This window comes from Lissotriton helveticus, chromosome 3_1 (assembly GCF_964261635.1).
Source record: "Lissotriton helveticus chromosome 3_1, aLisHel1.1, whole genome shotgun sequence".
Classification (NCBI taxonomy): Eukaryota; Metazoa; Chordata; class Amphibia; order Caudata; family Salamandridae; genus Lissotriton; species Lissotriton helveticus.
In genome coordinates this window covers 804,694,970-804,715,556 of record NC_136061.1, presented here as the reverse complement: position 1 = coordinate 804,715,556, position 20,587 = coordinate 804,694,970, and the positions used below count along the sequence as shown (strand labels likewise).

Here is a 20,587-nt window from a genome sequence, read left to right as displayed (position 1 = left end):
CAGACTCCCAGACCCGGACTGGCCGTTGCGGGCACCGGGCAATCCCCTGGTGCGCCGCAAGGGTGGGGGCCGGTTTTGGATCACTTTAGTCCAACTTTCCAGCTCTAGAAAGTAAATCCAAAACAACACCTTGGGTGCTGATAACGATGGTGGTTAGACGAGCGTCCAACCGCCATTGTTTCGGGATTGGGACCACCCAATAAGTAAGCGTCAGTCCCGACCCATGATTTGCTATCCGACCCCCGTGTAGGAAGTTGGCAACATGCCTTTTTCCATTGAGGCTTGTGCTGCGGCCCAGAAAAGGGCTGCAGCACAAGTCTCCATGGAAAAAGGCATGTTTAGAAACATCCCTGCACCGTGTGCCAGGCACGATATGGTGTGTGGCACAGGGTGCATGGATGTTTCAGGGGGCACCATGGGTGCCCCTGGACGCTATGGTGGCCCCCAAACCTCATAGCGGAGGCCCTGGTGGGACACGGACCCTTCTAGGGGACATCAAACTCACTTTTCGTCTGTCCTTACATGGCAGTTGGATCGCCATGAAAAGGCACAGTGAAAGGGACATCGCAATCCCAACGTCAGTGCCTACTCAGGCATCGCCGACATTCAGGGATTACCTGTCCGACCCCCGCCCGAAGGGAAATTCAATCCTGTCAAGGTGACAGTCTTTTCCCCGACCTGCAGCATTCCGACTGCCCGCATTGTAAACCGGCGGTCGGACCGCATCCCTGGATGATGGGAGGACTGCCACGACAGACTGTAAGTGTCAGTTTGTACAATATCGTAATTCGGCCCTTTGTGTCACTGCGCATCATTTGTTTGTGATTTACTTATTTTTGCGTTGGTAAGATCTGTTTTGCATAAGCCAAAGTCAATATTCATATTTTACTTACATAAACAAAATATACACATAGATTTTTGCTGCCTCAAAACAGCATTGACCACTGCAAAAAGTATTGGTGAAAAATATCCGACCCTTGCATTGTATATGATGGTGCTCAGTAGTGTCTTATTACTGCTTTGATGCATATCTTTTTTTGGATGCTCAGTAATGATTTGCGGAACAAAGATCAATATTCCCAATCACCAAGCTTCATTTTGTAGCAGATAAAGAAGTACTACAGAAGTACTGCTCACATATCACAATTTTGGTTTTTACAGGCCTATGGGCAGAGACCAGTAATACATGTGGTAGGGACAAGAAGGAGAGGCTGGAAAATGAGGAATATTTGTCAAGTTAGTATAAGGGCGGCAAAGCAGGCTCAAAAAATCTCCAGCCCAGCCTTGAAGTAAGACAAGCACCACACATGACAATTTAGAGGCACTGCACCACACCCACATGGAAAACAATAGAGGCAGGGAAACTAAATAACACCCTGAAGGAACTAATATTGAATTAATTAAATTATTTATAAATATGTAAGAAATTCACCAGTTAACTATATTAAATATAACGTGTGCCTTCGGGTAACTATTACTTGTGCTCCCACTATGCACAGTTTTCTCATCAATAATTTTATTGGAAAAGTTGCAGTGATATTATCAATGATGTCATAGAAGATGACATGAGGGATGTAATATGTGAGGTAATTAGCAGTGCATGGCGAGGGCACGAGTTATAGGCATCTTTAGGTGCGAATTTTTGCTTTAGAATGATTGAGGAAGCACTGAGATCAGCTAACAAGAAAGAAAGGGAGACCATCCTATTTGCCAGAAACAATAGGAATGAGTGAAGAAAATGTAAAACAAAAGTTAGATTCACAACCTCATACAACAATCAAGAAAATAAATTGAGGGACTTACTCATGAAGAACTGGCATATTGTTAAGGCTGATCCTGTAATTGGCACACTTAAACCCAAGAGCCCTCAGATCACATACAAATGCGCATCCTCACTCAAGGATGCCCTTGTACAAAGCAGCCCAGAAATTACGTCAGGTGAGCTGACTGCAGCTCCAGGCGTGTTTTAAAAATGCTTGAGGTGTAAGGCCTGTACCATAAGCCAGAACACAACTACTTATACATCACCCTTCATAATTAGTTCATTCAAAATCAAAGGTGCATATAACTGTAGAACTGAGTACGCAGTTTATATGCTGACATGCACATGTTACTTGTTTTTACGCAGGCAGCAGTACACTAGCAGTCTACAAAAGGATATTACAGCACATGCATGCTATTATCAACAATGACTAAACCTACCCAGTTGCAAGACACTGTGAAACACATCACCAGAATGACATGAATCAATTCAAATATTTTGTGATTGATCCAATGCCTCTGAACAGGAGAGGTGGGGACTGTGTTCAAGCACTAGGGGAACTTGAGATGAGGTACATAATAAGTCTTAATTGCAAAGCAAAGCACTGAATGGTCTCAATCATGGCAAGGAGTTACACTCCTGCCTCTAAGTAAGTATATTACAATGACTGTATAAATGCACACATGGCCTAGATTGTGTTCACATTTTAATTTTCTTGCATTTTCTTTTCTTGCCTTTTCCTTTTTTCATCTTCTCTTGTCTTTTTTTCTTTACAAAGTATGAACTGAATGTATAATCTGTTACACTAGAGGTTGTGTGCATTGGAAAACTGTTATTGTGATTTCCCACTTAAGCTCAATTTTGTGATTAATATAGTGCTATGGACACTGAGGGGCATATTCTCAAGGAGCTATCGCTGAGTTAACGGCACTTTATCGAAGCCAAAGTCTCAATAAATGTATCGCCCCATTCACAAGCTGGTGCTAACAGGCCATAGCACCAGTTTACCTGCGATAGCAGCCGAAAAAAACATCACCACAGAAGACCCCGCAACTATCGCTAATGAGATGCAGAGTAGGCATTCCCGAGCAAAAAGCCGCAACAACACCACTCCGCAACATTCTCAGCCACCAGCCAGATCGGTGATACGACAACATAACATGCAATAAGGTGCGTTAGCAGCAGGAAACTAACACCTGCTCTGACCTGGTGCAAAGTCAGACCACAGCCTGCACCCGAAAAGGGAGCCCAACCCAGAGCCACATTTGGAGGGCAACAGATGCCATGGAGCCACTGATCATGCAGCTTAGGACCACAGGACCACAACACCCATCGCCATCACCCCCAGGACCCCCCTCTCCAGGTCCCCCACCTCTCGGCCAAAGACATGCCACATCAACTACACGGAATCATGTATCAAATAATCCGCCTGATTTCGCACAATCACATCTGGCTACATGCATGTATCGTCACAAAAATGAGCATCACACATTCACCTTCGAAGCAACAAATGAAAATGTATTAAAACAAACACAGAACAGAAATAAAGACACATGGCGGATCCCCTCGGGACAATGCGTAGGTCACAGCCTGCAAGACAAAAATCATGATGAGAAGGTGTGTCCTGCGCACATCAAGGTAAAGAGAGAGAGCGAAGAAGAGAGAGAGAAGAAGAGGGAGAGAGAGAAAGACTGACAGAGAGGGGAGAGAGAGATAGACGACAGAGAGAGGGAGAGAGAGGTATACGGACAAAGAGGGAGAGAGAGAGATAGCCGGACAGAGAGGGAGAGAGAGAGATAGCCGGACAGATTGGGGGAGAGAGAGATAGCCAGACAGAGAGGGGAAGAGAGACACAGAGAAAAGAAGAGAGGGACAGAGAGAGAGAGTGCTAACACTGCGCACCCAGGCCACACTGCTCACCTGCTGCCACTGGTGTGTCTCCAACCACGTGAAGGTATGTAGTGCAGTACACCTGGTCCCACATCTGAGACAGCCCCATCATCTGAAACAGAGTCCAGATACATGAATGGCACAGTACATACAATTGCACACAACATCATTGCCTGTTCGCCCCTGCACAGCTGCACCCCAGCCCCTCTCGCTGCCCAGCAGTGCATGCCCGTCCCTGCACACCCAGGCCTCACTGCTTACCTTCCGCCACCGGCGTGTAGAAAAGATGGCCTACCACGTGCCGCTGCAAGCCACAAGCCTGGGGCCCGTGGACATGGCCCCCGCCACATCATGCAGCTCCGCTCCGCAGGCCACCAGGTCTAACTTTTGATGCGGGGTCTTGATTTTGCCATGGCAGAGGATATACCACTGCACAGGGCATCATCGCAGGCTGCACATCCGCTCAGCCCTTGAGGTGCCACTAACTCTGTGACCCGCGAGGCGACGACACGTGGTGGTAGGCCCCCGCTGTCCTCTGGCTCAGACCTTCACTGCGGTCCCACAGGGCACACAAAACCTGAGCAGTGCAGGCTACCGGGATGGGGCATCATAGCAGGCTGCACACCCACCAGTAGCGGTTCCTGCAGGTAAGGGTGGTGGGGCGTGGGTGTCGACAGACGGAGGAATAGGATTTATTTATTGATTTAGTTTTCCTTATTCCGTCGTCTGTCGACATGCTTGCCCGCCCTGCCCCGCCCCACCTCACTTACCTGCAGGAGCCGCGACTGACACCCACTCAGCACTTACAGTGCCCCTACCTCAGTGCACCGAAAGTCACCGTCCCGTGGCGGTGTGTCTGTGCCAGCCGCAGTGTATGCGGTGCCACCAAGTCTTGCCCTGCTAGTCATGGACCCTCTATGATTGGGTATTGTGGTGAGGACACCATAATGTCACCTCTGGGCCTGCAGAATGTGATGTTGCAGGCCCCTGGGCCCCCATGCCTACATGCATACCACACAGATACATCCCGAGTGAGAGGTTGGAAATGGCGTCGAGCACGTGCGCTCAGCCCTTTTTATTGGCAGGGTCACATGTGCTGTGACGAGTGTGCTGGATGGGTGTGATTTGGGTGTACACCAGCCGTGAGGGAGTGGCTGTGGCATGCTGACATCCAGACCCGTGAGCAGCAGATCACTAGAGGGAAGTCCTGACACATGTAGCGTTTTTGTCCCCCCCCATGGAGCGTAAGCGTAGTGGGCTGGCCTGGTGTATGCCAGTCCAGCATAAGGGTTTGAACAATGACCCCGGGGCTCTGGGCGTTGTTACATATGGAGCTGGGCAAGGAAGTAACAAATGCGTGTGTCGCTGGTGTTGCTGGTGTTGCGTCGGCACCACCCGGACAACATTCGGCGATATGTCACACTGTGACCCAAGTCCAATGACATGAGCCACATGGACATAGGAGGAATTCACTGACCCCACATTTATCAATACTACCACACTTGAAAGACCATAGACACAACACAACAGTGTAATTTAGAATGTTTAATGCACATTCAGTGGAGTGTTGTATCTGGAGCAGTATAGGGGCCATGCAAATCCCACTTTACAATGTTGGCCCGTGGAGGGCCAGCCAGAGTCCTTCAGGGAATGACAAGTCCAAAGGAAGAGGAAGAGTTCAGTCTGCAGTCTGTTTGCTGTGTCATTGGCAATCAAACAGAAAATGGCAGTCCATTGCGAGGTCAAAGGTGAGTGTTGCAGAGTGTATCGGGGGACAGTAGAAGGTGATGATGCAGATGGCAGAACCTAGCTGAAACCGGCCATACGGCGCAGATGAATGCTACTGCGCCCTTCTTACCACAATGGTGCTTTCATCCGCCTCTTCATCCTCTGCTGTTCCATGTGCCTCATGTGTGGGTGGTGCTAGCCTTTCTCAAGCACTGTATGGCAGTGACACCTCAGGGGCCAGAGGTGGAATGTCTGCCGCACTGTGTGGCACTGACACTTCCGGGGGCGGAGATGTGGATGTAGTGGTAGCAGCAGCATGCATCAGCGCCAGGCCTTGTGCCACGAGGATGGTTTTGAGGTCATTGAGGAACCCAGCCACCACTCGCTGGTGTGTAGCCATGGCAGCCGCACTTTCTGCATTGGCCCGCTCCATGGTCTCCATGAGCCTCCGCATGTTTTCCACCTCTCGGGAGAGCTCGCTGGAGCCACTCTGACTAGACAGACAGGCGATGTCAGCCATGGTTCGTTGGAGAGCATGGAGCGGACTGTGGGTGTCCATTAGGGACTGTGAGTGGTCCCTGATGGGACTTAGACAACCACGTATGGCATCTAGTTTGTCTGCCATGCGGTCAAAGCCCACCCGCACCTGTTCAGCCAGCTGCTCCTGGCATCCCAACACACGCTTTGGAAGACCATGTGTTCTTTGTGGCGGTCCTGGGAGGCAGCCGTGGTGGTGGGTGCTGCCTGCTGTGTGGTCTGTGCAGGGGGTGGGGTTTCCTTGTTGCAGCATGGCTGCCCTGCTCCTGGAGGTGGGCTGCGGAGACTGTCAATGAACTCTTGGATGGCGTCGGAGTCAAAGTTGTGGTGGTCCTCTTCGTCATCAGAGAAGAGAGGTTTGGGCTGCTCTGCAGGAGGTGTTGATTGTCCCTCTGCAATGTGAAGGTGAGATGCAGTTTAACAATATGTGCACATGTGTATTGTCGCATTGTACATGTTTACATACAGACTGCATGACTGTATACATCGTGGCTGTTTGGGAGGAGCTACCTATTTGATTGGGGACAGTGGACATTTCGACAACAGACGTGTGTGTGTTTGTACTCGTACATCATCATCTCACATTTCCCTGCAATGCCACTTGTGATTTGCCAGTGTCTACACCCAGTCGGCACAAGTTGTGTCCTGTGTTCTGTTGTGGACATGTTGCGGTTTTTGCCACATTGTTGTCAGTGTTGATGTGCTCTGCATGTTATGTGTGTGTGCTGCAGTTTGGGGGTGTGGCCCCTGCTGCTCTGTTTTGCTGCCCTTTATCCATTTTCTGCGATGTACCTTTGACTTCTGTGCTTATATAGTGCTGAGATGTTGCATACTTGGGTACATTGGTCTCTTGGTGGGAGTTGGGGTCTGGGGCATGGTTTGTCTGCAGATGTGCTCAGCTCAATTGTGCATGTGTGCCATTGTGGCCATCTCCCCCGTCCCCCCAGTCCCTGGTCGTTACTCACCCTGGTGCTGTTGTGTCCTGTCATGTTGAGCAGTGTCCGGTCCCCCGACTCCAGTCACTGCCTCCCCACTGATGACTACGGACACCATTTCCTCCATGTCGTCCAGCTCATCCTGTGGCGCAGGACTCCCAACTCCAGTCTGCATTGCTGCCTTCCAGTTGTTGGCAAGTTTCCGCTTGGTTTTGCGCTTGACGTTATTCCAGCGCCTCTTGACCTCTTCCATTGTCCTCTTCAGCACTCCGACTGCATTCACCTTGTCCACGATAGACTGCCATATTTTTTGTTGCTAATAACACAGTGGAGGTGACGAACAGTTGTTGATGGTGTTCGAACATCTCAGTTATCAGGATCCTGTTTTCCTGCGGACTGAAGCGCTTCTTCATACTCTTCTCCTTGGCCTTCCCTGACCTGGAGGTCCCAGCCAGGTCCTCCGGGGGGCTTGTGGGGTTCTGGTTCTCCTCCGTACTTGTACCGGCAACATCCATTGTTCTTCGCTGTTGTCTGGCATTTGTTTGTCAGTTTGTTTTCTACTTTTATGGTGATTTTTACCTCCTGACGCATGTGAATTGTAGGCCTGTAGCTGGTTCAAGATGATTTTTGTATCGCAATTGGCCTCATTGCAGCTTAATTTGCATTTGCGTTATTATTTTTGCGGCGTGGCGTTGATTTTAACGTGGTCAGTTGACACGTTATTTGGGGACTATCGCAAGGTGCCGACGTGTTGAGAATGCTTCATTAACACATCGTTATTTTCCTGCGATAGACTGCGATGTTGGAAGTTGCGTTAAGTTACTGTTGCAATGGTTATCACACGTTCTTGAGAATGTGCCCCTGAGTATATTCAGCTCATTAATGACAGTAGTCCAACTACTTGTGAGACCTATATAGCCACTATTAAATATAAGCTGTGCAAGCTGGATGGGCAGTGTGAATGAGATCATGCAGCCAGGTGTGAGCAAATTGTGCACTAAGATACAAATTGCTATCTCAAACGCGTGTTGGTGTCAACAACAGATGGGAAATATAGAACAATCTTGAAAAATTGTGGCAACAATCATATAAACCAAGAATATTAACTGCAAAAAAAGTCAGAGTGATTAGGATCAATAGCAACTGTAAAAGTGATTCTATGGCAATAATGTGTTTTTCAGGCGTATGTGATGTATGCGCTTCTTGACGCGAGTCTTGTTTCAAAGTCTATGATTCAAAAAACGTTGATGTGTTGTCAGCATGCGTGCATGTCATGTGACCAAGGCAGACCAATGAAATATTGTAAACTACAGGTGGTGTCTGCTTCAATCAGGAGCTTGTTTGTGGATATATATATCAATATGTATTAATGCACATATACATAGTGTTTTTTTTACTTGTGTATATCTTTGGGGCTGTTTGACAAATCTTCATGAAATTTCCCCAAAAACTTGCCCAGTGATTCTTGTTTGGGGGTGATACGTCAAGAAGGGGCCAAAAAAAAGGGGGCTGTTAATAGTTTTACTCCAATGTCAACTTCCATAGAGATTTTAGTCACATCTACAGCCTGAACCGCTGGACGGAATTACACCACATTTGGCAGAAAGGTAGCGGTTGGCCCAGAAACAATCCTCTCATGAGCCAACTCCAGTAGGAAGAACCTGTATCATTAAGAATGACTAGTGCCCTTGTTGCCTCATGCACACGTGCCTCAGGCCACTATACAGGAGGTTTCCCTCCCAGTAAATGCAGTGATTCCCAGAGGCATCAAGTGCTGCGTTGGCTTCAGGCTATTGCCTCATGCCCTCCAGGGTTGAGCACTCTCTGTGTGCCTTTCAGAACTCCTCCATGTTGGGTCCTCCCTCCACATGCTATCCAGCAAGTTCAGGCATGTCCTCACTGGGCTCCAGGACAGCCTCCTCTGATGTCCCATCACCTCAGCAGGCAGACATTCAGGGACTTGTTTCCCATGCCCCTTGCCCTTCCCTCTTTTGACAGCTGTCTGTGCCATTTTTACAGCCTCCAGACCTCCTTGACTCCCTTCATGGGCAGCCATGGACCTGGTGCTAGCACATATGCACTCGGGCAACCCTAACATTTCCTGGAGTGAATTGAGCTCCACTTCCTTCCCGGAAGTGTGCTCAAGATCATTCCTTAACAAACAGTCCACAAGCATGGCAGGTCTCACAGCAACTTCAACAATAACTGAGACTGCCCCTGCCACTCAAATGGAACAAGTGCGTCTGGACAGGGATTCTCATGATTTTCAGCCACCACAACCTGGTGCAAGGCATTGGGTATAACTTGTTCTGGGGCCACCAGCAGACAACCTACCATAGTCATGCTGCCTCTTGTGTGCTTCAGATTGTCAACATCTTGCCCATTAATGGTCACCATACCTTTTAGTGTTGGAAGGCACATGGGTTTTAGGAACCATCTCAATGTCATACAAATGTCATATAGAGACAGTTGGGTGACCTCACTGAGCTCTCTACCACTTACTGGAACAAAATCCTCCATAAACACTGTACCTGCCACCCCTGATGTCCTACCTCCAGTGGGAGTCTGTGTTCTTTATGAGCACTTGGGATCCCCCTTGTAATGTCCAGACTCAAAGCACTCATAATATTTGGGATTTTTTGTCTGACTCTTGTCAGGGAAGTTCTTTTTCTGGTGCCCTGATGGCCAGTTTGGTATTGGAACCCTTTCCCCTGCTGTTAGATCTGGGGGTCTCTAGTTGGCAGAGGTAAGTACCTTTTTCCAAATAGGGACCCTTACTTCTAGTCAGGGTAAGGTGGATACACACTGTTGATAACCCATGCTCACCCGGTCGGTAGCTTGGCAAGAGCAGACAGGCTTATCCCCAAGGCAATGTGTAAAGTATTTGTACCAACACTCACAGTAATATAATGAAATACCACAAAAGGACACTACATAAGTTATTTATAAAAATATAAATCACTTGATCTGGATTAGGCAGAGTCAAAACAACATAAAAATCATGTAAACAATCAATCTTGTCTTTAGAAATGTCTTCTTGTGGAAGAAGTTCAGTTTAGTAATGTTCTCAAAATGTACTAGTAAGCACAAAAACACTTGTAGGCTCAGTACGGCTGTGAGCCCTTCTGGCTGGAGTGGGGCAGTTACTTGAAAAACATTGATAATGTGCCTCTCAATAATGATGCTCCTGGCATAGGGAGTATCACTGCAAACACACTGTCCTTGGCGATAAAACGCCCCTGCTGTAGCAGGGAATGTGCTGTACTGATGTGCCCACTTTAAAATCAGGAATTCACCCCTCACAAATGCGTGGATGCGTGCTAGTAACAAAAAGGACGCTGTCCTTAAATATTGTCCCGCTTCACTTGAAATCAACCCCTTCTTCAATGCGAGGGCACGCGCCAGGCACACGCAGACTTCCACGTCTTTCTAGGCGGCCCCCAAGCAGGGCATTCAAACACAATTCCCCTCTGCACTAGCTCCGGTTACCTTTCTGAATGTGGAGGGGGCTCGGCAGTCTGCGCTGATCTTCCTTCGTGGCAGCTCTCTCCTTGGCGGTGCTCCCTGGCTTCCGGTCCGGGTCCGTCCTCGATACTGAACGTGAGGAAGCCCATGTTGCTAGGAGACGCCTACGCTGTACTTCTTCTTGATGCGGCTTCAGGAGGATGAGCCTCCTGGTTGCAAGGCAACTCGCGACGCTGGGGCCAATTCCAGCGCAGTTTGTCTGTGACGTAGGCTGGTGAATGGGCACAATGCTTACGAGGCTCCCAGTCCAACGGCAGTGATTTTCCCTCGCACCGGGCCGGCAGCGGAGATCTCGGCCCCTTGGTGACAGACTCGGTTAGTGCACAGGCATGCACTCTTGAGCGCCGGGTCAGTTGTTCAGGAGGCCTGGCAGACCTCACAGAGCCCCCTGTGTGCCGAAAGCACACTGAGTTAATTACACGTAGAGTTCACAAGGCCACAGGTAGTGTGCACCAACATGCACTCAGCACCAACACGATGGTTACTTCTGCAAACGTTTGTGTCCCTGAGTTTGATAACAGGGGGACAGCTCTTTCCAGGCCCTCAGAGGGGGTCAAAGCACACAGCACAGCTCCTCTTCAAGTAAGGGGGACACAGCACACAGCAGACAGTCCCTTGGTCCTCTTCCTCATCAATCACAGCAAATGCAGGTCAGCTCCCAGACACTCAGCAATGGCAGCACTTTTCCTCAGTCTTCCTGGCTGTTCTTCTTTGGCAGGGATTCCTTCTTGATCACAAAGTTTCCTAATCTAATTTTACAGGGGTCTCAGCTCTACTTTTGTACCTCAAAAGTCTTTGTTCTTCCTGTGTGAGGGGTCCTAGACCCAGTCAAAACCAGTTCTGGGTGCACTTGCCAGTGCACATCTTCTTCCTTTGTGAGTGTGGGCCAGAGCCATCAGACGGACCGCTGGAGGTGGAGCCAGCATTGTGCAAGTCAGGCACAGCCCTATTCAGACCCAGGTGCCACTCCTCCCACCACTCTACATGCAGATAGGTCTATTCAGCCTATTGCTGACTCAGCCAGTCTCCTGGAGCCACCCCAGCCTCTGTCACTCATAAAACGGACAGTCAATCCACAAACAGGCAGAGGCACACAGAAAGGCTGAACAAGAAAATAGCCACTTTCTAAAAGTGCTATTTCCAAACTTAGAATTTAAAAACCATCTTCCCTAAAAGATGTGTGATTCACCATTAATCAACCTGTGCTCACCCTTTGGTTGCTTCGCAGAGGGCAGTCAGACTGAACGTAAGAGGCAATGTGCAAATTATTTGTGCAATAGTTCAAACAGTAGCACTCTGATAACACCACAAAAAGACTCCACACAAAGTTAGACAAATCGCTTACACTCCTATGAACAAAATATGACCAAAATGACAAAAATCCAATAAGTATAACCGGAGTAATTCATTTTAAAGAATAAATTGCAATATAGTTCTTAAAGCATCAACCGGGGACATTTGGTTGTGCTTGACCAGCATAAATCACTGGACCACCATGGAGTGCAGGCTGGATACAGGGACCAGCCTTGGCCCTTTGAAAACAGTACCTTGGATGTGACAATGTCAAAGATGATGCGAAGAGCAAGGGAGGCGATGCATGGTCATTGATTCTTTCGTGTTAGGCGATGCATCAGGTCCAAACTGCACAACATCGAAGATTGGTTGAGAGTTGAGATGCGAGGAGCACCGAAGTGATACGTTGACGTTGAACCACTGGATTGTAGGCAATGCGAACATTACCAAATGATGCATCAGAACCTGGAGTAAATGCGCAGATGTTGCTGCAAGATACGCGGTCTGTGTAGCTGCGACGATGCGTCGTCGTCGAGGGAGATGTTCCGGTCCCATCGGCTCAATGCTAAGATGTGTGGATTTCAGTAGTTGCAGCACTATATACCCACATCCAAGGCCCCAGGACTTAATTAGCACTACTTGGCAGGGCAAAATTTGCAGCAAGCAAAATCCAGATGCTGCTGCAGGGTGATGAAAAGTCTGTGATGTCCCTGAGACTTAGAACTGGGGGCAAAACAGCATGCCCTTGGAGTCACTCTGTGTTCAAGTGAGATGGGTCCAGTCGTTCCTCAGCAGGGCAGAGGGTGGCAGGCAGTAGGGAAGTACAGCATAAAAGCAGTTCTTCCAGGGCAGCAGTCCAGCAGAGTGGCTGTCTTTGCAGTAGCACAGCAGTCCTTCCTCCTGGCAGAATTTCTTTACAGGTAGAATAGTGTCTGATTTGGTGGGGTCAGAGACCCAGTGCTTATTTCTAATTGTATCTTTGAAGTGGAGGTGACGTTACAGAAAGGATTTGAGGTGCTCAGAGGTCCCCCCCTCCTATGTCTGGCTCTAAAATCACTACAAGGGGTATGTAGCCCTTTGCGTGGGGACAGGATAAAACCTGTCATTTTCAGCCATTACGATCTTGATAAGGTTTTAATCTTTTTATTAACGTGTTATTAAAAGTGTACTGTGGTATTCACCTGTGATCTAGTAGGGAGGCTTCCCCGGTCCGCCACGGTCTGTACTGATTGCTGCTGAGGGAAGAACCTAATTTCAGATTCATTGCGAGGCTTTCACTTTGTGTATCCACTTCCGGCACTTAGCGCTCTAGTCTGGGGAGTTTCCTATTTAGGGCCACACTGGAATGGCCACGCAGCAGTCTCATACTACTGCTGCCAAACTACGACATGCTGTAATTCGCACAGGGCTCTCACCAATCATTTGCTAATGTTTGGAATGCTGCTACCTGCTTGTTTTGCACATATCTCAACCCTGTAAAGTTTTTTATTCATTTTCAGCCTTTACGTTCTTGATAAGGTTTTTAATCTTTTAATTAACGCGTTATTAAAAGTGTCCTGTGGAATTCACCTGTAATCCAGTAGGGAGGCTTCCCCGGTCCGCCACGGTCTGTACCGATTGCTGCGGAGGGAAGAACCTCATTTCAGATTCATTGCGAGGCTTTCACTTTGCCTATCCACTTCCGGCGGTTAGCGCTCTAGTCTTGGGAGTTTCCTATTTAGGGCCACACTGGAACCGATGCGCAGCGGATGCGTGCAGCGGCGCACCAAAGGCAAGCCCGTCTGCACCTGTCCGCGCCGGGACAGGGCCCAGGGCAAGCAACCCTGCCTCTCACACGCTAAATAATGCTTTGATTTCATATTCAGGTAAGAGCCTTTTGCTTTTACGTCCGCCGTTGCACAAGAAATGCTATCAGTTGAATTGCAAACACATAACAAAACCTGAGCACCCCCTATGTCCAGGTTGTGATAGCAAATTACCTGATTTTCTAGACTTGCCGCTTAAGCCCCCTGAAAAGCCTAACAACTCAAGTAAATAATCACTAGAGCTTATCAAGGCCAGATCTTTAGTCAGACACAAATACGAAATTGGTGACTTTATTACAGACTATAAAATTGATGTATTATTTGTTACAGAAACTTGGGGTGATGACTCATCAGACTCTGATTTTAACATAGCAACGCCACAAGGCTACAGTATTTTCAGATTAGACAGGCAGCTATAAAGAGGTGGTGGATTGGCTTTGATACATAAAGCGGAATTAAGTTCTTTCTGTTCAGAAATAGACACACCCGACTGTGAAGCTCTGCTTTTTAAAATCACTTCCTCTGGTCAAGATTCTTTTAAAGGTCTCCTGATCTATCGCCCTGCAAGCCCTAGATCTGACTTTCTAGTTAACTTCCACTCTTTGCTACAGCTTAGTCTTTACTCAAATTTCTTTACAATTCTAGGTGACATGAACTTCCACCAAGAAACAACTGATGACAGAGACACTGAGGAAATACTAGATATAACATCAGAGTATAGCCTCAGTCAGTTCAGCCGGGGTGCCATGCATTTGGCAGGTCACACCCTGGATGGCTTGTTCACCAATAATCCGGCCATCTCTAACGTAACTACTCTCCCGTTAATTTGGTCGGACCATCAAGCCATTCTTTTTAAATACAAGCTTCTACAAAGTAATAGCCTAAATAATGCAAATTTAAAGATTATAGGCAGAAGATGGAAAAATTGACCATACAACTTTGGTCAACGAGCTTGCAAAAAGTGAACAGGAGGTAGAGAAGTATGTAGAAATCTCAGCCCAAAAATATACCATCTGGCTTGAGACCAATTTTGCAAATCTAGCCCCTAGTATGCATATTATTAAAAATAGGAAATCACCTTCTGCACCTTGGTTTTCTTAAGCCTTGAGGATAGACAAACAGGCTTGCAGAAGGCAAGAAAGGATTTGGCATAAAAATTATGAACTTTTCTCTGGAAGCTTCTCGCAAATAGGATAAAGCCTATAGTTACCAAGCTTATCCACCCAGACCAATCAGGCTTCATGCCTCACCGAACACTGTGCTCAACCTGCAACGACTCCACAGAGTACTAGGACGCTGCCACACGATCCAGGAAGACGCGGTGGTGGTCTCGATGGATGCCACTATGGCCTTCGACACGCTGGAATGGCCTTATATGATAGCGGTCCTCAAGAAGATGGGCTTCGGTCCTAACTTCATTGGGTGGGTGCGCCTCCTCTACACTAAGCCATTAGCCTAGGTGGTCGTGAACAACAATATCTCAGAAATTTTCACACTAGAAAGAGGGACGCGGCAGGGCAGCCCTCTCTCCCCCCTGCTGTTCGCCCTCCCCCTGAAGCCTCTCGCAGCCTGGATACGTCAGGACCTCTCATTACGGGGGCTCAGATGGGCGGATGGCTAGGAGGGCCGGATTTTGCTATATGCGGATGATATCCTCTTGTACCTCGCCTCCCCTCCAAATCCCTAAGAGTCGCCTAGACATTTTTACCAGTTTTGGAAAAAAATTAAGGTTACAGCATCAACTGGTGGAAATCACTACTATACATCCTACATGGCACCTCCCGTCGATACCTCGTGACTGCCCGATCAAGATGGTTATGAGGGGCTCAAGTATTTTGGAATATTTATCTCGAGGAACGAGATGACTCGAAATGAGAGGAATCTCTTACCACCTCTACAGAGATTCAAAAGGGACACCGCCGTTTGGAAAAGGCTCCCGCTGTCCCTACTGGGTCGGGCAGCTCTATTTAAGAGGATGGCACTACCACGTTTTTTGTATGCCCTCCAGAACTACCCAGATTTAGTCCCACATAAATATTTTACAGATATTGAGGCCACTCAGAGAGACCTGTTGTGGGATGGAACACTGCGCGTATCGCTCCAGAAACTCACAGTAGGAGGGTACGATGGGGGTATAGCACTCCCGGACATCCGATAGTACTACTGGGCAGCACACCTCTCGGCCATAAATCAGAGCACGTATAGTGGTGGGAACAACCCCGGGTATGGGATGGAGAGGTGGCTCCTCCCGGGAGGAAACTTCGAGGCTGCGCTCTATTCTAACGCTTACAAATACCCCCTCACGGGACCTACAAGGCACTCTGTCCAATTTTGGCATGTTGTCAGCCCCAAACTAGGATGGGCGGACAAACTCACGTTGGCTACCCCGCTCTGGGTTTCCGAAAGGATGGGTACACTGGGTCATACAAAAGGGTTTCGCAATTGGGATTTGATAGGGATCTCCCTTATAAAAGACTATGGGGACTCAAGGGAATGGTGACATTTGCCTCACTACAGCAAACGTACGACTTAGCACAAACAGAGTACTTTCGTTACATACAAATCAGGCACTCTCTCCAGTCCAACATTTCACCTGGAACAACTATCCCGGAGGCCTCCTCTCTGGAAGACAGACTGCTTGATGCCCATTTGCCGGAGAGGGCTATCTTCCTCACATATAAAAAACTCATACATCACACCTCTGACCCCTTGCTCACACTTAGGAGAAAATGGGAGAATGACGGTCTGGAGATTGATGATGAGGAATGGAGGGAGGCGCTGTTCTCCCCCAAAGAAGTAGCGATATCAGCAAAACTGAGACTGATACAACAAAAAATATTACACCGGATTTACATCTCGGGTACATGGCTAGTACTGATGGGTAGGAGCAAGGACGGGCTTTGTAGGAGACAGTGTGGGGAGGTGGGGACATTCCTTCACATACTATGGGAATGCCCTCTAATACAAGAATACTGGAAGCTGGTACACAACTGTATGCAGACTGTCTGGGGGTCGACTTGCGACCCGAAATTAAAAGGTGCCTCTTGAACATCTGGGAGCCCACAGACTTGTCCGCAAAAGGCAGAATATGGACGACGCTCGGACAGGTAATTGCTAAAGGCAAAATAGCACGCCTATGGGGAGCAGGTACACCTCCAAAGATAAGTGCATGGAAGAATGATATGGACTGGTGTATGTTGCAAGAGAAGACAGTCTATGTGGCCCGGGGGTGTCCCAGGAAATGGGTGGCAATTTGGTCAAAATGGAATGAGTATCGTGGAAACCTGTGTGAACCACCTGAGATCCCCTTGCTTGACGAACCTTTAACGCCGTAATGATCCAGGTACTACTACCATCCTGTGTATAATGATATCTGGAGAAGTATACTTGTACAAGAATCTGTGAATGCAACACTGCAATGACTGTGAATATATATATGTGTAATGACCAACGTTATTCTTTTTGCAAATAAAATGAGTTATAAAAAAAATAATATTATGAACTATTAGAACAAAATAGATATAAATCCATGCTCTCAGATTTTTTTAAAAGACTGATTGGAGAGAAAACTCTTTACTACATAGCAAAGATAGAATAGAAAATGCTAGTGGTTCCAGTAAAGAATTATTTTGCACCATGAAAAACGTAACCACAATTAAGAAGGATGATTCTACGAATTTTAATCAAGAATTTTTTGATGCTTTAGCTCTCTCTCCTTTGGATCAAAGCTAGACCAAATCTATGATCAGTTTACTCATTCTACATCAAATGGTAAAAAATCTGTACAAGGAATTAGTGAAAATATTTCTTTTTTTAACTTCTCACTGACCTCTCCTATGCAAATCACTAATTTAATCTCCATGGCTAAGTCAGGTTCTCCGGAAGATCCTTGCCCTGCCAACATTCTACAAAATATTTGCAATCTTATTGGTCCACATCTATCCAAGATATTCAATTAGATGATAGAACAAGGATATTTTCCCTCTGTGTGAAAGCAGGCCTGTATCCTGCCTCTTCTAAAAAAAAAACAATCTGGAGAATCCCACTTCCGGCCAAGATAATTGAGAATGGAACTCTCAACTTTTATCGCAACCAATCAGATTTTAGATCATAGCCAGTTTGGCTTTGGAGCGAACCACAGTACCGAAGCCGCTCTGATTAAGACCACAAAAGAAATCCGCTCCTCGCTAGACAGCAGGTGGGTCAGCAGCCTTGGTGCTGCTTGACCTATCCGCTGCATTTGATACAGTAGATCATACTCTTCTGGTTCACCGTCTACAAGAAACTGGGATAGGAGGTAAAGCCCTTGCCCTGTGGACATCGTTCTTATCGGAGAGGACCCAATCAGTTCATTTGGGCAAATTTAAGTCGGCACCTTTTTCTCTCCCATGTGGTGTTCCGCAGGGCTCATTATTGAGCCCTACACTTTTTAATATCTATGTAGCAGAATTAGCACCACTGATAAGAAGCTTTACCTGATTCTGACATCCTATGCTGACGACACCCAGTTGGTGATCTCAACAGTGGATAAGGACATTAATCACTCGTTAAAACGTCATGACTGTATACTTTCATTAAGCCACTGGATGAGCACTCCTTGCTTGAAATTAAACTCAAGCAAAACTGAGGCGATTATGTTCGGAAACCTCTTTCCTACTCGGTCCCCAGCTTGGTGGCCAGACAATCTTGGCCTCCCCCTACACCGGTAGTTAAAGCAAAAAAATCTCGGGGTTATCATAGATGAAAAGCTTAGTTTTAAAGCTCAAGTCTCTAAGGTTGTGTTTTCTTCGTTTTTTATGATTAAGACTATTGGGAAAATATTGCCTTTTATTCCCAAACCTTGCAGAAAGTGTCTAAACTTGCCTATTGCACTGGATTGTACATTAAGGTGCAATCCACCCTCCTTAGGAAGTTACAGGCAGTGCAAAACGTGGCTGCAAGACTGATTCTGGATATTCCAAAATATCAGTCTGTCAGATCAGCACTGCGAGAACTCCACTGGCTGCCAGTCTGCAAACGGATACAATTTGAGACTCTCTGCATGGCACACAAGGCACTACACAAAGAAGGGACAACATTTTTAGAGGACCTGTTCAGATGGTATTCTCCAAACAGAACTCTGCGTTCAGCTAATGCACATTTAATGCAGCCAGTTAGGATTAAAAAGATGAATTTGGGGGGAGGAGTCTTACCTTTAACACTATCAAGGAATGGAACTACCTCCCGTTCACATCTTAGAAAAATTCACCCCCTTCTGGAATTTAGGAAACTGTTTGCTTGAATCCAGTGGCAAAGTGAGCAACTGTTGTTTTGCATTTGTCACCCCGAGTGGGATGGGTATGCTCAGACGTGAGTCCCATGCTCTCCACACCACTGGAGTCAAGCTATCCTGGCTGAAGATGGCTGATAGCCAGAACGCGGTCCTAGGATGCTTGATTCCGGTCCAGGAAAGACATGGCTTGGCAGTTCGGGCTGGACTGTTCCCATGAGGCACAGGGTCAAGGCTGATTTGCATATGGCCATGTCTGAACTGGGGTGGTGTGGAGTGCAAAAAACCGATGGATTTAGGCCCAGATCCCTGTACTGGGGTGAATGTATGACATTGTTCTGCATTCTGTCCATCAACTGTTGTCTTGCATCTTTCTAAAAGTGGCATTTTTAAGAGGGTAGTGACTAATTCAAGTTTACCAGTAAAGAGGATGTACCATTCCAATGATATGAAATATGACAGATCTACTTCTTCTCAATCAGGAATCACAGCTTATAAGTATACCAAGGAATGCCCAATGTCAACCTATCAGAGGGGTAGGTCTCACGGTAGTGGAAAACACTTTTGGGGGTTTTACACTACCAGGACATGCAAAACTTAAAAGTACATGTCCTACCTTTTAATTACACAGTACCCTGCCCAATGGGCTACCTAGGACCTACCTTAGGGGTGACTTACATGTAATAAAAGGGAAGTTCAAGGCTTAGCAAGGGATTTTAAATGCCATGTCCACATGGCAGTGCAAACTTCATACATCAGCTCTGCATTGGCAGGCCTTAGACATGTTTAAACTGCTACTTGTGTAGGTGGCATAATCAGTGCTGCAGGCCCACTGGTAGTATTTGGTTTATAGGCCCTGGGCACAGGTAGTGCACTCCACTAGGGACTTGTAGATAAACTGAATATACCCATTATGGATAAGTCAATCAAACAATGTTTTATTGGAGAAACACAAGTACTTTAGCACTGGCTTGCAGTGATAAAGTGCTCAGAGTCCTAGGGTAAACAAAAATAATTCAGCAAATTTGGAGGTGAATGGGCAAACATTTTAGGGGAAGACCACCCAAAGGCGGTAAGGTCTAACACATGCTCACATGATGGCCCAACCATGAAACTAAAATAAATACTACACGTAGCTACAGTTCCAAGAACTACTAAGTGCACAATGCACTTGATAATTGCGAACAATCAAATAAATATATACAAACAACATTTCACAATCGGTTAGATTTAATAAATAATAATTCATGCATATTTTACATCATGCAAGAATTTCTATAGCAATAAAATACCATGCACAATAGGACGACGATAAATAAACAATAGAAAAGTATTAGAGAATTCATTAAGGGCACTGTGAAATGTTTTTATGCAATGTATGACCAGTATATTAATCCAAAGTGGGAGATAGTTCGATCTCAAATGGTTTCAAATCAGTGACTCTATATCTTATAATCACTGCAACACTGACATTGTGCATGTACCTATCCAGCAAAGTAACAGGAGTCCATTAAAGGGCATGGCATTATAAATACGCATACAAATCTTCAGTCACCCAGGGACTTGCTCTCCAGTTCCATTATGTATTTTGACTCAAGTTTACTTAGTTCTTTCTCTTTCCACCTCAATAGCGCCTAGGCATGTCACCTATTGGAAAGTAATTGTGGGATTGTACTGCCAGACAGGTCAGTTTGACTACACATTCTATTTGTGATAGCACATTATCCACAAGGGGGTATAATGAAATCAGAATTGTAGTTGCATGTGCAATAAGCGTAATAATATTATATTTACATTCTCACATGGCACCTTTGTATCATGATGCCAAATACCCACTCCTTTT

The 20,587-nt window shown here is 46.8% G+C and overlaps 1 protein-coding gene across 1 annotated transcript in view; it reads left to right on the top strand.

Annotated features, from left to right (window-relative positions):
* USH1C (USH1 protein network component harmonin) overlaps positions 1 to 20,587 on the top strand; it is an 898,978-nt gene that overhangs the window by 863,414 nt on the left and 14,977 nt on the right. The gene's annotated exons all lie outside the window — the stretch shown is intronic.